The following is a 17,997-nucleotide window of genomic DNA, read 5'->3' as shown; positions in this document are numbered from 1 at the left end:
TGTGCTGGCAGCGTAACGGTTCACTAGCAAAGGCATTCAATGAAGTATAAGTTTTCAAAACTATACTTACTTTTAGATAAAATCCCTCCAATTGACGTTACATGCCTTTTAACAGTGTCAATTGCCACAACAAATGTATTGACCGATATTGATTAGGTATAAGTACTTACATATAATACTAGCATGCCATGTGTAATGGCCGGCAATTGCTTATTCGATGGCTGTATTGCAGGAACTTTCCCTACAAATCATTTGCAAGCTGCTCTTTCTCATTACTGCGTCGTAAACATGCCTCGCGACACCACTAACATGTAAACAAAGGTCTGAAGACGACTCTGCACGAACAATTGCGATCCATTTTCTATTCGCCCCTAATACACGGTGAAGGAATCTGCGGTGTGTCCCGAATACGACAGTAGTTGGAGTCTGTAGTTGTGTTCTTGTGACTAGTCGTTCCTGATGTGTTGACTGTCAAGATCTTATCAAAGCTCTAGATTGTCATGATTTCTTGGCGACGTTCCTTCATTAATAGCCTTACGCGTGGTCTCATTTACGACTCATAAAAAGCGATGATGGAACTCCCCGCCTAGGTAATATACTCGTACATGCTCACAATTTAAAACACTTCGAGTTGTACGTACCTACCCAAACAAACAGGCACTGGTTGGGAGATCCACTTCTTGGACTTTTAAATCTAGAGCTTTGATTAACATCAGTGTTTTGAGAACGATTGTTGTGTATATGTAAATCTGGACTATTATTGTAAGTTTGTTAATATAATATATTATGTATCTTTTTTAATGCGGTACCTTGCCATCTTTACCAATATAAAAATGAGCACAATTATTAACTGCTGTGCACTGGCTTGAACATCAAATGCTGGTGCTTATAATTTAACTTTTAAAATCTGTACTTTATGACAAGCAAGGTAAGGTAAGTGTATGCGCAGAATAAACAAGAGCCTAACCAAAGAGATACTGGTAAAGCACAATGGCTATGCAAAGCATGGGATCTGTATTCAAGCGGGCACTTTGGGTCAGCGATATAACGGGATAGCTGGAAACAATGCAGCACTTTTATTTAACAACACAGTACAAGTTACATAAGTACAACAATGCCTATCTACTGTTATTTAAATAATAATATATTTAAATATTCATTGAGAAAACAACTTTATAATAGTTATATCTGGGCAATATACTGTTAAACTTCGACGTACATCTACGAAACTTTGTAGTGAAGTGTTCTAAATATGTGGAATGTTCATCACCGTTGGCCATTGCGTCGCGCACCTTTAAAATAACCAGTTCCTTGGATAAGTGTACTTAAAAATATGTAGGTAATGTCTAGCCTAAAAGTACTTTCGTTACTAAGAAGCTCATTAATTATCATACTTTCGACAGTAGTAAATCAGAACGATAAAATCGATACGCATAAAAAAGGAAGTTTATTCTTTTCTTTGTGTAGTTTTAATCGTAGTTATCACGGCAAGAGACTACGTTGAAATTACATTTCGAATAGGTAGAGTTTTTCACCACAACTTTGACTATTAACTTATTTGGTACTTAGTACCTAATGTCCGATAATTTATAAGAAACTGTATAGCGTGATACATGTGATTGTCCTCGAGGAACTCAGCATATTATTCTAATAACGGGCAAACTCCTTGGCAAGAATTAATACAGTGGCGAATGATGGTTGGATCGGCTCGTAAAATATTGAACGGAATCAATATAAGCGACGGAAGGGTCGTGTTCAGGTCAATAAAGTTGGTTCCGTCTACACATTTACACGCTGGTAGGCTGCCTTACACTGTCGATCCTTTTAAATTTTCATACCTACCTACCTATCATCACCTATAGTATACGATAGAATCATCGATCTTCGAGATCGATTCGTTTTTTGCAATCGTTATTAGTGCGAATTCTGTAGTTTATCGTATTTTGCTTTGGAGGTGCTGTGCGTGTAAACCAGGTACAGAGCAAATGTTTGGAGTCAATAGAATATCGAGTCTTAATTTTCAGATTAAAATCCTGTTAATAGTTCTTCGCATCCACCATTTTAAAGGCCTGATTCCCCAAACCACTGGCACTGTTTGGCTAAGATGAAATCACTTTGTTATACATATATGATGTTTTATTTATATATTTTATTATTAATTTATTTATTGAAGATAGACAAAAGGCACTACTTACGAAATTACTTCCAGTAGGCCTAAAATATACATTTTTTTACCTAACAATCAAATGTTTGGATAGCAATACCTGTAAAACATTTAATAAGTAACGCCGAAGTTATTGTGGGCGTCTACTCGTATGTGGCGTTTATTTATCGTTGTCGCTATTATATTATCAAAGTTGAATTTAAAATACAGTATTTTTTATTACAAATATTTATTAGACCATTTCAAAAACAAGTTTCTCGTGTTCTTGACCTCTGTCGAATATGATTCTCGTTAGTGTCTTCACTTTATATACTCCCACTTTGCACTTTATCTTGCATCTGAATATTATTTCACTATCACGCATTCCATAGACGAATAGAGCCGCATAGATTAACAAATATTATGCTTTTAGTATTCTGTCTTCATAAACGATGGGGATTTGGTGTACTTTGTAAACTGACGTAGGTAATATCCTGTTTAAATAGCTTAGTTTATATTCACCAATAGATAACTGAGATATTTAAGCCCAGCTGACATTAAAAGCCTCATTACGTTTTGTGGCAATTGGCATATTTTCAACTGAAACAAATTTAGTTTTTAGCTCTGAAACAAAATACGAAATGTAGATCTGGACCGAGTTTTGAATACTTAGGTGGAAGGAATGTAACCTAGTTTTATAAAGACTTCGAAAGACTGAAAATGAGCATTAGACTTCTAAAAAAACTATTCTCTTTTATTTATAAAATTCTTAGGAAAGAAGGTAGGTATTTAGATACAATTTCTCGGGCTTTTAATACGTTTACGAACGTAGGTATCTATATCTATAAATACGAATTATTGCAGTTTGGTTTCGGGAGGCATTTATTTTACCTGGTCACACTAGGTAACTAACGGCTTTCATGGCAATTTTATAGGACAAAAAAGATACGAAAATAATTTGATTATCCAATAGAAAATGGGTACCGTAATTCTATACCGGTAGCGTATCATTCAAGCCCTGCCGAGAATGAGCGTGTATTTTTTCGTCACATAAAAATACGATAATTAGCGATGACGCATATGGCAAGGGAAAACCGAAACTTTATACAGGTACCAACCAACTAGACATAACTTTGTAAGAAAAGTAGGTAATTTCTTCATTAAACCTCCCATGGTACTATGAGTCATGGCTATGGTAAAAGCTTAAAAAAGCGAATGAGTTGAGCATAGCAACATGAATGTTCGTGAAGTGAACCGCGCGTGCCATCAGGGCATTGACCCAGTTAATGTTGACAATAGTTGCAAAAAATATTGACCCTGTTTGCAAACGAATTCAGTTTGTATTCTTACAGTTAATTAAATTATTTCTCTATTTGCAATATTGACATACATACATAACATAAACAGCATAATTAGTTACGTCCCACTGCTGGGCACAGGCCTTCCCTCAATCAACCGGATTCGACTTTGGGGACTACGCTAATATTTGTTTCCTGGTCACTACCAGGTTGCCTGGAAGAAATTGCTCTAGAGCAATAAGGCCAAATTGTACTGCAATAAAGTGTATTTGATTTGATTTGATTTGACCACGACCGTGTTTTATTTCGATAGTATGAGGAGGATGATTTCACGTTTTGAAAAGTTTAAGAAACGAAAATTCAAACCCCGAATCATTAGTGATTCTCCCCGAATCACTAATGATTCGGGGTATCCTCGCATGATTCTAAAATCATGTGAGGATTTTGCGTTGGCGGTGAATAAAATAGGTAATATATTAGATATAGTTGGGTACGTAGTTACCATTTCTTTCCTACTTACATAGGGAGGTGAACCGTGTCGAAAAGCTGTAACTCAACAATGGTGCTAAAAAGAAGATTATTGCGGTTTAGATGAATTCTGATGTCAGACAATAAAATGAATCAAATTTGCCATAGTTTTTACCTCACGAGTAAATTGAAAAATCACAACAAAAAGAAATAAATATCGTTTGCGTGACCGGTATATCTACTATCGCATATTTTTATCAGTAACAAAAATGCGAAAAAATATTTTTTAAAATATGCAGACGTCTGCATTGTTTCCTTTCCACTTTTGAATGATACACTGATAACTGTATCCGCTTTTCAACTTAAAAATAATGCATTGAGTATATTAATTTATAATTCTTTTTTTCAATTGATGAAAAGTTTGTATGTGATAAATGTTTATAAGTGCCAGATATTTATGTAATGTTTTATTGCACACACTCAATGTAAATAAACATTAAATAAACACACAAAAAGCATAAGAATTACCTTACTTACTTACCTACATCTTATAATTTACCTATCAATTATTAACTTAGTCTATGAAATACATCTGTTCCACTTCATATTTACGCTAATACTGGGGTCAGATTATAAAAATATCAACATGTTTATAATGTGGAACAAAGGGGAGCGTTCAGATGCAGCGAATGGCGCAGTGCGACGCTCCCGACCTTGCACTAATCCACTCATCTGGACTCGCCGCTACTCGCCCGGGACACAGCCACATGTTATTGATATTAGATACCTACTCTATTGCATCAGATACATTACGTAGATACTCACTTAAACTCACAGTGACCAGACTCGCAAAATCAGAACTATTCTTTTTAACATTTAGAGCCCTGCGCCGAGGTTATTCAAGCAGCTAATTTTCTTCGGCTAAGTATACGGGTTATGAAAAGCTCCAGTAGTTTTAGGCGAAGAGATGAGACGTTTCAGAAAAAAAAAATTTTTATGTAAAAAAATATCATTCAACATGTAACTATATTACCCAATGAATAAAGATATTTTTCAGTATAAGTAGTGTATTACTTAAATATCTATGATTATTTATTTCAGTACTTATAATAAAAATAAATCATAAGACTTAGTACCCACCCACCGAGTGGTGGTACTTGTAGAATATGCATAACCAGTTCGGTCAACTAGGGAAGACATGACGTGTCCTGTCCAAAATACGCTGTTTACGAATTTTGAAAAGGGGACAGAAAATACGACATTTACTGTCATACAATTAGCGCATTTTCATCCCTTGGTGAACAATGTCCTATTATAATAACACCTAACAGTACTATCATTAAAGCTAAACGCCTGAGAATCTGTCAACGTGGGAGTATTGTGACCTTGCAGTGTGACTAGAGAGCAGTAATTATAACAGCCTACTTACTGAGTAAATAAAATACTTAAAATAAGTTATTACTAGTATCGAAAAGTGTTGCGCGCCCCTAACGAGGTGGTTTCAATTTTCTGCTTAACGAGAACATTTCTCACCGCAAGCGTGTTAGATCTGATTTCACCCCAGATGGCTCTGTGGTGGATCGTGTATCCTAGATATTAGACACCGTCAGTGTTAGGCTTTGTACCAACTTTATAGGTGCCTGACAACCAAGAAATAAGTCTATCCGAATTTCAAGGCGTAGGAGCGTGCTTAGAGCGACAACTTAATGCCTCCCCAGAATTGATATCATTATAATGTAACCTAGATAAGCAAAAAGCGAGCCAAATGCCAATCGATCCTACTTATATTAATGTAATTCATATTCCAATGCTTCTCGGTTTCTTCTTATTCGTCTATATTATCATTATGTTTATGAGCTGCTTGGTGAGTTGCTTCCATTTTCCTTTTCTTGCCTTTCTTAAGTAAATCAGCCTATTCATATTGATCCTAACTAATACTAAATGTAAATATGCGTTTGTTAGTTACTTACAACTTTGCATTAACTCAAATAGTCTTGGCCGGTGTTTATAGAGTTTCTTGGACGGATTCAGTGGACTTGCCGTACAATAACTGAGTTCACGTGGATGAAATCACGGGCCGGTGCCTTGTATAATATACATTTATACCCGACAATCAGCTGAACACCAACCTTCCGTTGCTCGGTAGAAGCATACTCTACCACGTTACTTCATTAGGGGTTGATTTGGGCTCGAGCCAACCCATTCTACTAGCACCCAAACAAGCCAGATCTTTAAGAGACCTAAAATTGTTCCTAATTACCGACTTCAAAAAAGATGGAGGTTTTCTTCGTTTCTCAATTCGACCCTTATGTATTTTATAAAGTTTGAACGCTATTGAGGTACTTAATTAGGTAGGCAACTACGCCTAATCTCATGATTGATTGAGTCATCCCGTGGTCATGGCACTTGCAACAGTGTCGAAATATCGGGAGTCTCATATCCCTGATTTAAACGCGGTAAGAACCCGTTAGATATTATGTGTTTTAATTATGCCTAATCTGACGGGTACGGGTACAGTTATTACGTAATTATATAATTTACTAAATATTTTATTATTAAGCTTTGACTTTAGTAATTCTAAATAATATCTGGCATATATAAGTATTAAATGCAGCGTACAGGGGATATGAAATCTGACTAACATCAAACGTTCTAGTAGTAATATTAGCAATTTAAATCATGATGACTCTATTACGGTGTCAAATACAGAAATAGATGTGAATTAATTGCTGCTCTCCGGTGACGAATAGAGACATAAAGCTGTACGAGACAGTTGAACAGGAGATTTAAGATAAATAGGCACATTAACCACCAACCCGCATTGGAGCAGCGTGGTGGAGTATGCTCCATACCCCCTCCGGTTGGTTGATTGAGGGGAGGCCTGTGCCCAGCAGTGGGACGTATATAGGCTGTTTACGTTAGGCACATTAACTGTATCTACAATTAAATTAATGTGCCGTATACATAATTATAATATTATATACCTAATTTTTTATGCGGGGGTGGGCGCCTCTTACTTCAGTAGGCCGGAGTGAGATGGTGGCTGAGTTCGAATAGGGACCCAGACCTACGGGGTATAACGTAGAACCCTTGCCCAGGGATACGGGTGAAGACCTCAACGGTTGCAGAGGCGAAGATGGAAGCCATCGGAACGGCAATGCAGGAAGGGGCAAGTCACAGGGATTGTAACCTGGAACCTGACAGAGGGCACCAGTAACTGTCAGTACTATTCAGAGGCGGAGGACAGGAGTCTTAGTATGGCTTTGTAATAGACTACTCTGGGCGCCATCCCACTTGCGTCAAACAGAGTACTGCGGGACGGAAGGCAAGAGGGAAACCACTGCCCTATTTTTCCCTAAAAAAGTAGTATGGAAAATGCTGCACCGACAAGAGCGTGGCTCTTAAATTGATGATGATGAATTGTTTATGTATCTACCAATAATAAATCCTATTTCTATGATACTCTCGCTATATTATGTAATATTCAATTTCTCCTATACTTATGGATAAAGTTGCCTGGAACAGATTGATAGAGGCTTGCAAAATGCGAGTAACATAAAATTCGGAAGCATAAAAATAATTTAAAACCTATGGGTTCCGTATTTACTCACACCTCCTTTTAGAAGGCAGCAGTGCAGTATATATAACTACTTAGTCTCTGCTATTAAATACGTACTGAACCCTTTCAAAACGTTTTAAACAATAAGATCTGCGTTTAATAGACGGGAAAATTACCCGACCACAGATTATCATCTGCTGAATAAAAACGAAAGCGACTCAAACAGCCGAATTTAATGACAATAAGCACTATAATGCTTTAATGCTGTCATTAACCGCTTAACTTTATAACGCAATTTTATTAGCGTTATAACCGCGATATCGTTATAACGGATAATAGTGAGTTTACTTTATTTTGGGAATAGTAGGATTATCTTCGGAAATACCTACCTTAGATAATTTTGTATTAAGTGCCTACCTACCTAGTTTATTGCCTAGTTTATTGCCTAGAAAGTGATAAGAACTTATATAAGTATGTAGTGTAGGTATGCCAGTTCCGTACAATGTAGGTACATAATTGGTAACTAAACATAATACGCTACACGTGCTACTTATTACCAGCAAACATATTTGCAAGCACCGCGAAGCTCCATCAACCTGCCATGTTGGAAAACGCAGCCAATTTCCGCACTGACAAGTAAACTATCGTAGATCACGGTATATGGCACTGCTGGCTATTGGCAACAATAGAGCGGATGCACTGGCTTGCCAACCCGCATACTGCCACAGAATTTCCTGTGCAGTTCCCCGCAGTTTGCAGTTTTCACACAGAATGGGTCCCAACTATTTCCAACTAATGGACCAGTACCTACTAATGTTTAGTGCTAGTGATTGGACACGAAGTTACTTTACGAAGTTGGGTTTGTATTACGGTTTGGATTCAGTTGTTGTATTTCATTTCGCTATAATATATTCCATTTTCTTTAGTACCTATAGTGGAGGAAGCGAAGGCGGTGTGTCAGGGTCGCAGTAAGCGGAATTCCGTGGTCTGCCTACCCCGACAGGAAATAGGCGTGATCTTATGTATGTATGTAAGAATCGAAATACGGTATTACCCAGGAGTTCATATTTAGTAAAATTCACCCATTATCCAAAAAAGGATTTCCAATTGGAGTTTCATAGGGTTCTAACCAGTTAATACCTAGGTACTTACCTACTTATTTAATCTATTAGAGCGAAATCTGAGATACAATCAAAATGTGGATTCATTCAATCCTTAAAGCATGCTTCTAAATTACTATTCATGCGGCATCAAGTCACATCCGCCGTACATTAAACGGTCTTAAAAATGAAACAAAAAACACCATAGTCAGTATTTTTCAGTTTTTTATCACTTAAAAGCCGAATCTCCGGGGACTTTTAATGTTTTTTTACCACCAGGCTATAAATTACAACCGCGGTCATTCGCAAATTGCATAATGACACGTTTCTCGGAAAACAAGCGGAACATGGAACAAGTTTTTTTTTAAACTCATTGTCGAGTCAGATGCGCCTTTAGGTAATGTTGTTATTTTTGGAAACTGTTTTTAATGGATTTATGCATATATGTATACTTATGGTCCGAAACAGAGCCTTACTGCTGTAGTAACAATTTGCCTTTTTTCTTTATAAATATAAAGGCATTTTAATGCCTGAATTAAAAAGACCAAATACTAAGTTAGGTATTATTTATATTTATTCCGCGTAAAAAATATGTTTAATTCGAATATTTTATTTACAATGGGCGTTTAAACCTTTTGAATTGTTAGAATATAGAAAGAGACCAGAGTGCCGTATGAGCCTTCATTTCAGAGAGTGTTTAATAAAGTCAAGTGCAGTGTAGTGTTGACGTCGTGAAGTCGAAATGTCTTCTAACGCATTGGGCTGCGTTATTTAGCCCATCGGTTGAGTTAAGCCTTTGTAAGCTGGTACAGCCCCCTCTTGATGCGTGAATTCAAATCACACTCGACTGAATTTATTATTTTATAGTAATTATCATGATAACCATAAATGAAACAATTGCTTCTATGCTGTTCTGGGAGCATATAAAAACATAGAACACGTTCAGCTGCTTCTCTTCCCGGGCATGTCGTAAAAACCGACAGAGGGATTGTGTCCTCTAACATGATGGACTAATGTTATGGGCGATAGGCTGATCCCTTATCACCATAAGGTTCATCATATCCATCTTTGGACTTCGTATCAACAGTGGCTGCAAGTTGTCTTTGATTACTTGTGGCTCTGCCCACCCCATTAGGGATTACGGGCGTGAGTTTATGTATGTATGTATGTATGAAACAATAATAATTGCTTTTATTCCTGATACTTTCCTCCTACCTAACGAGTATTTCCAAGAAGAAATCGCATTAACTCTTTTGCACGCTTCTAAGTCTCTAGTGCGCAGTTGATGATAAAATTGAAAATCAATCATCTATGTTATTACCTATATTGGTATTATCTAAAAAAAATACTATTGGTTTAATCTAATAGATAGGTATAGGTACATAGAAACGAAGAATAGAGACAAAATACTATAAATGACTTACAAAAAAGTCAAGTCATACAAAATGCACTGAAAACAAAATGAAGTAGGTAGGTACAAAGTAGAGACCAACATAACGTAAGCACGTAAGCCACCAATATAATCCCAACTGAAATAAAACAACTCATCGAGTTTCCTGTTCACCGTGATAGGTGGTGAGCCGTACTGTGATAGTTAAAATAATAACTCATTTATTGTTGGTAAAGACCATTTTTTTGAATTGAAATGGGGTTGAAATTGTCCACGCTGCTGAGCGTCTGGTACTACATTTTCTAAGGTGTAAAACTCGACACTTTTACGTGTTATCAATATAAGTAGGTATTTACACTAAATTTTACCACCTAGCTACCTCCCTGTGAAAGTGACCGGTCATCGTTATTAATTCACGTTCCGTTATACGAATAACCTGTGTGACTCCTGCCAACTCCATCAGATGACTTGTAAATATCTGATTTAATAATAGATACCTACTTACTTATCTACTTAACTTTGGTAAAGAAAAGCGAAGTCTCTAGACATTGTAGGAAAGGTCAATCATTAAATCGTATATATCTAAATACCTAAACGTGGTTTTAACGAATTAATTATGTAGGTACGTATTAGAATATCTTCTCTAGTGAACAGCTAATGGTCATTATCATCAGGTTTTCACGAGGATTTTAAAAGCAACTGCTTGTCTCTTCCAACTAAAAGGGAAAAACAGCCCAATTGTAGGTTTTAAGGGTTTTGTAATTGTGGAAAAAAACACCTTTCTATGTAGGTTTCCTCGCGATGTTTTTTCACCTAATGGTCATTTTAAAGCGTTTATTTATAGCTTTAAAATTCCGCTATAAAATTATACGTTTCCAAGAGAAAATTGGATTTCCACGCTGTTGTTGTAAAATTCTTCATAATTTTATTAGCATGCGAAAAACACATAGTACGATTAGGGCTGCACGTCCTCACTTACCTCAATGAATAAAGTAACTAATAAAATAATGTGACGGACTTAAATAAGGCTCCCAATTTGTACTGTTACTTTATGTTTTGTTCGTGTGCAATAACGTTTATTATATTTTTATAAGAAGTTATTGGTTGGAAACTTCCTATATCTACAAGAACACCACTATAGGTATCCCAAAACGGGTACACTGTACAGGTTTTTAAAGTATTTGTTCACCTGTAAGATTTCGCATGAATCAACCGAGACTAGTAAGTTCCTTGTATCAACCTCTGTTACATAAGTGTGACTTTAAAGTACTTAAATAGATACTTATATTTGGCTTTTGGAATTGCAAAAACATTGACAAAAAACGCGTTAAATATTTTTTTAAATAAAACACTAGTCTTACCTGTTACTCTAGCGTAGATATATACTCACGTGACTTTATGGTTTTTTTTTTGAAGAATAGCCACGTCGTAAGGACGCGCGTTACTTATAGGGACATATACTTATGTTGTACGTCCTTTTACTGTTCGCCGTCCTGTCCCGACTTATAAATTGCAGCCCTAGCCCACATGAATCACCGCAGATAAGAAACACTATGTTAACGGCAGTTACTCGCGGGTATTCGTGACACGCTAATGTATTTTTTGCTATTGCAGTTCTACATTTTACAACAATTATTACTGTAGTGGCGTGAGAGGGTCTCCTGTATTTATTGAACTAACAACGTGCCCTGTCTTTCCTCGACCCAAGACTCGCTTGTTATTGGAAACTGATATACGATTTTCACTTGTTACAATTTACGATATGATAAACATTCTATTTTTAAACCACTACCACGATGTTCACTTGTTAACACGACCTTCGACTCTTAATAACTGAAGGGAGCCTGAAGCATACTCTGTTCAAGCAGATGGCGTGTGTAAAGTGTGCTGTGAAATTTTGGGAACGGGCGAACGCGTGGGTGATTGAAATAAAACTTACGTCATCTTCTTGCTTTGTACTGTCACAATCCAAATAAAGAAATCACAATATTCACATGGTTGTTTTAATATAAAATAAGAAGTAGACTAAAATTTTCAATACAAGACGTTACATGGCAGCCGCGGAAGAAGTCAGAGACATTTTATTTTTGTTAAATAATTTGCCCCGAGAACCAAAGCCCGAGAAGGAGGAAGTCAGAGACATTTTTTTTTTGGTTTGGTTTTCCCCGAAGGGTAAGGCAAAGGGAACTATGCCCATACAGCCATGTCTGACGTATTTTTTTTCTTGATGATTAATGAAATGATGAAAGGTGATGATGATGAAACCTAAGCCCCCACCCTCGGAGTAGACTCCTACTCCGAACCCCAAACGAATTAACTCAAAAGTCCGCATAAACTTTTGAGTTATGAAGCGGCTTCCTGACACGAAGCGAAAATAGGCAGATACACTTTGTTTATTGAATACTCCAATATAATAACACTCGCGAATGTCTTCCGACTAACTTAATGCGATCATTAACCACAAAACACCACTTCGTATTAATTATTTAGATTATTCAATGAAGAAAGCAACTGTCCCGTTCCCGCCTCCCGCCAAAAAGCCGAAGTCAGAGACAATAGATTGACGTGCATAGAGAAGTTGAAGTTATTATTTTAAAGTATAATGTATGCATCGATCAAACAACCGTGCAGCCTAGTTTTATGTTCCTGCTATTATATAATGAAAAAATATAATATTTATATCGTACTCACACTGCTCTGTCCACAGCGGGGTGGTGGCGATATTCATTATGTACATTTTGATACAATGTATGCCTCATAGTAAACATACAGTGTTGTAACACTACAGACATACGCCTTATGACACACATACTCGTAACATACCGACATTAATAAATATAATAACGTTACGGAAGTTATAACGTTTACGACTTTAATGTGTTACATTAAATTACAAACACTTTCGTAAATTAAACTCATTATGACTTCACATGTTTTATAGTTTGTGTTGTATTGTTATTAGTATTAATTAGGTATTAAATATTTTTCTACATTTCGAGATTCCTACATATTTTATTTCGTCATAAATAACTAAAGGATGATTACTTTCACAACAGGATATTATAAAAAATGTTCTGCAGTCTGGTGCCAAAAATATGTAAATTCAGGAAACGTAGTTTTTCTGACAGCTGTCAAATCCGTCATACTATATTTAATGGAATATAATAGGTAAAATCGAGTAAAGATATACACATACCTACTTCGTAAACTAAGCTCGTGTCTTAAATGGATACATACTTACATAGTTGGGTATTGTTTTATAAATTATTGTCTGATGGCTATCTCCAGTTGCGGCTTCGGTTCGATTCCACCTAGGAAGGTCAATAGCTTCCCAGCTAGTCACGATCAAGTCTGAGGTTAGATTTACAACAACAAAAAAACCATTAGGTAATACCTAAGTTAGTAACTCTATTATTGACTGTCTTATTATTAGATTATCGACTTACAAGACATTTTAGATACCTACCAACGAACAACAATCAAAGAAGCCCCACAAAAATTTCTAAGTCGTTTTGTGAGATTCATTACAAAACAACTTAGAACCGCAAAACTCAAGCGCGAAAAAATTCGCTAATCAATACTAATCACTTCCTCGTTTCAAACACGGCCCAACATTGTTCCTTCCGTTTTTCTATGGAAACCCGTAATAAGTAGAGATGTGCCGACTCCGGTTTGTGGCCGACTAGCCGATTAGTCGGCTAATTATCCAGATACTACTTTTCGAGAAAATAATGGTTCTGAAGTTAGAAATACAGAAGATACCTATGAAGAAAAGTAGTCATAACATCAGCAACTTTATTATTGTCATTCATTGTTCTTTTTCATTGTCATTGATAAAAATTGCATATAGGTGGAAACCTGTTATTGGCTTAGTTTTTAAGTATGATTTTCTTTTTGCTATAGTTGTTAAGAGCTGTTGGTCTCCCAAATATAAAATAAATAAAAAAAAAAAAATATTTTGACCGATGTTCGTACGTACTGGCGATATTTATTAAATGCGAAATAGGTATAAGTATTTCTTATTCTTGGATAACGATTATTGTTCGCTAGGTTATTAATTTAAGTGAGTATTTATTGCATTTTGAAGTTAAAACGTTCACTGTCGACTAGTCGCCGACTAATTACCGACTATGATAATGACCGACTAGTCGGTACATCTCTAGTAATAAGCCTTCATTACAAAAATGATTTTCAAAAAATTACCACACAGGGCATTTGACAATTACGACAATTTGTCCTATTACCGTACATGCTCAGTTGGATGATAACAATCGTATTAAATCCAATTGGCAATCCTTATTTTGGCATTGGAACTAAAATAAACATCAACTTTTGAAAAAATACCATCTACGGACAACTAGACGTCGGCAGGCATTTCATCGTTATGTTGTGGATATTCTTCCAATCCGCACTAAACGTTTTGCCTCTTCCTTTTTGATGCGAGCAGCAAAGGACTGGAACTATCTGCCGTCGGCTGTTTTTCCAACTCGTTATAATCTGGGAGTCTCCAAAGCTAGAGTGAATAGGCATTCGCTAGGTAAGCGTGATACACCCTAGCCCACATCATCACTTGTTTTAAGTTTACGCGGTTATTATCATAATTAAAGCACATAATAACGGGTTCTTACCGCGTTTAAAAATTATGGATCTACCTACTCCACTCCAATCTCATCAGTCATCCCGTGATCATGGCACTTGCAACAGTGTCGAAATATCGGGAGTCTCATATCCCCATTTAAACGCGGTAAGAACCCGTTATTATGTGCTTCAATTATCACATCATCACTTACCACCAGATGAGATTGTGGTTAAACGCGAGCCTATTTTATTTAAGTCGTGTGCCCCGAGTCAAGCTTTGCCCATCTCATCTCGTATGCATCTTATCGTAAATTTTCTACCGGGAACGCTCAACACTCTCCGCTTACTCAGCACAAATGTAGTCCTAGAGAAATCTGCAGTACGTGATTATTTTGTCACGTCAACAAAAAATACTGCAGAAGGTATACAGGATGTTAGTGATATTGTAACGAATACTGAGGGGGGATAATTCTGACCATGATTCTGAGTTAATATCAAGTGGAATTTTCCGTCGCAAAATTCATGTTTTTTTTATTATTTTCAATTGTAAGTATACTTTTGCGATATAAAATTCCACTTGATATTAACTCAGAATAATGAGCTGAATCATCCCTCTCAGTATTCGTTACGATGTCACTAACACCCCGTACAAGTACATACAGGTAGGTATGGGTGTTAGTGACACCTTAACGAATACTGAGGGGGATGGTTCAGACCATGCTTCTGAGTTGATGTCAAGTGGAATTTTCAGTCGGAAAATTCATGAAAATTTGTATGTTTGTTTTTTTTAATTATTTTCAGTTCCATACTTTTGCGACGAAAAATTCCACTTGATATCAAATCAGAATCATGGTTGCAATCATCCCTCAAAGTTTTCGTTACGATGTCACTAATACCCTGTATAGGTAGGTATGTTGCTTGGGCTAGGTACAGCTACACGTTATTACTTACCACCGTTACTGCATTCACTAAGCACTATTTAGCCTTAATTGGAGCATACACTGAAGCGTAATTTGACGATCAGTATTATAATTGCTAAGTCTAGGGTTTAGCAAATTTAAAGTGGTGTTACGTAGCACCGTTGAGTCGGGCAGGCATTAGTGTTTGTAGAGCATTACAGCGATGGCTTGGTGTATAGAAGGGCGATTAAAGCATTATATAAGACAGAAACTACATATAAATATGAGAGAATAACAAAGCATTCAGCGAAGAGGATAAGAAACGTAAATAGAATGGCAATACTTAAGTGAGTATCTCACTACGAGTAGGTACGCAGCTATTTGCTTCGCCAAACTGATACATATTTAGTAAGCAGCGAGAATCCCCGTGGGTACATACTTCTGTTGTAGTTTGGTGTGTCATCTTTATTATTTATTTAAAAAACTGTACTTGACTGGAGGCCAACGGCAGTAGAAGTTGTTATAACTTTAGAGTTAGCTTCTTAAACCGTTTTATCGTGGTCACTGTACATTTTTTCGAAAACATTATCTTACACAATATACCTACTGTAATATTATACCTACCTGAAGTAGGTCATCATGATCTCCCTGCCCTTATCCCGTTTCTCACAGGGTCCGTTACCTAACCTGAAGATTTGACAGGTCCGGTTTTTTTACAGAAGCGACTGTCTGTTTGACCTTCCAACCCGCGAAGGGAAAACCAGCCCAATACAGGTTAGGTCACATACTTCCGAAAATGCATTTCTGCGAGTTTCCTAACGATGTTTTTGAAGTAGTTACCTATATTATTTAGGTCTGTTGTTAAGTATAGCCGTAAACAACCGTAAATGGGAGAGGGAGGGAACCCTCCCAGTCGCGTGCTTCCGTGCAAATGCATACCATGATATTTGTTGCCGTAAGCGCCCCTCCGTTTTATCGCTAAACTTACTGCATTTGAGCGTTGTACCGCCATAGCGCACGATAGAAAAGTCGATTCCAAAGTGATGAGTCAGGCAGTGATTTGTGGGTTTCTACCGCTAAAGAGGGTTAAACTGAATTCGGGCCCGAGGACATAATAAGAGAAACTGATCATGAGTTTTTACATCAACATCGTGAGGAAACCCACATTCCCGAGAAATGAATTTTTTGAGGTATGTGACCTAACCTGTATTGGGCTGGAATTCCCTTCGCGGATTAGGTCAGACAGGCAGTCGCTTCTGTAATAAACGGAACTGTCGCTCAGTACTTTTATTTGAAGAATATGAACGATATTATGATTACCACCCCGAGTGGGGTGGGGTTATTTTATACCAAAACAACAACGAATTGTAGCGTTGACAGCGACTCCCCGAACGGCGACTGCTTGACATCACGTCTGTCATTTACATGTACAGTTCAAAACATAATTTTAATCACGCTACATACAATTTTTTTTTTCCACTGAAATAATATTGCATTTAATACCAGTGAGCATTTATAAACACGTTTATAGCGTATTACAGAAAGTCAATTTTTGATAAACCTTTTTTTTTACTAAAGATTTTTAAGTTAAAACTAATTGGTTATCTTTATACAGGTAACGAAACCACTTACACGTATTTATAAAGTAACTGTTGGAAGGGGGGACGGGTCTCATATAGTTACGGTCATGGTCCTATGAAAATCCTAACCTGAGCTATTAATCAACTTATTGGCCATAAAATCGTTACCGGGAATTTTCTTAGGTAATCTATAATTTAAAAAAGCATAAGTACCAGCATGCAGCATGCAATTTGACGTGTGGTCACTATACCAGGTATTATGGCTATGTGTATCATTATTATGTAGTTTATGGTCGTAAGGCCCAAAGTCCTTTTAAAATCCAAATCCCATTGTTTAACTATTGTATCTGGAAATCCGGGCCTTACGAGGATATGTACTCGTAAGTATATCTATCCTTGTATTTTATTTTTATATGTACAAGTATTCCTATGCTGCACTATCCCGCTATATTATACATATAAATATCTCCTATACGTAAAGGTTTCCTGGAAGAGATTGCTACTTAGCAATAAGGCCGCCTATCGTACTCCTTCTATTTCTCTTTTTTTTTTGTATTTTGTATTTCCTGTTTGTGCAATAAACTATTTGTTATATTATGTTTACTGACTCAACTTATAGTTTTCGAAGTGTTTCTATAATTTTATGAAAAGGCTTTATGAGGAGAAATCATAAGAAAATTGATGTTTAGGTTGTAACAATTAGTAAATAGCTATATGACTGTTTATGAATGGTACTTAATTAGGTAGGTACTTACTTATAATGTACTTTATAAAAAATATGAACAACATGTTTATGAACTAATAGGACAAAAAATGTGAACAGAGGCACACATTGTAGTGAACATAAGTGCATAAACATATCTTATTGTAATACACGTAGGTATAATTAAATATATAAATAAATATGTAATATATTATAAAATACTTGAATTGCTATAATCGATTCACATATATATTCTGTCGTCACGGGCAATGCACTACG

At 36.4% G+C, this 17,997-nt stretch overlaps 1 protein-coding gene across 2 annotated transcripts in view; it reads left to right on the top strand.

The window, feature by feature from the left end:
• The window catches only part of LOC126374564 (carbohydrate sulfotransferase 11), a 51,782-nt gene that overhangs the window by 17,477 nt on the left and 16,308 nt on the right, over positions 1 to 17,997 (top strand). The gene's annotated exons all lie outside the window — the stretch shown is intronic.

The sequence above is a fragment of the Pectinophora gossypiella genome, chromosome 17 (assembly GCF_024362695.1).
Source record: "Pectinophora gossypiella chromosome 17, ilPecGoss1.1, whole genome shotgun sequence".
Classification (NCBI taxonomy): Eukaryota; Metazoa; Arthropoda; class Insecta; order Lepidoptera; family Gelechiidae; genus Pectinophora; species Pectinophora gossypiella.
Note: the sequence above shows the minus strand (reverse complement) of the source record. Positions and strands in the feature narration are given on the sequence as shown.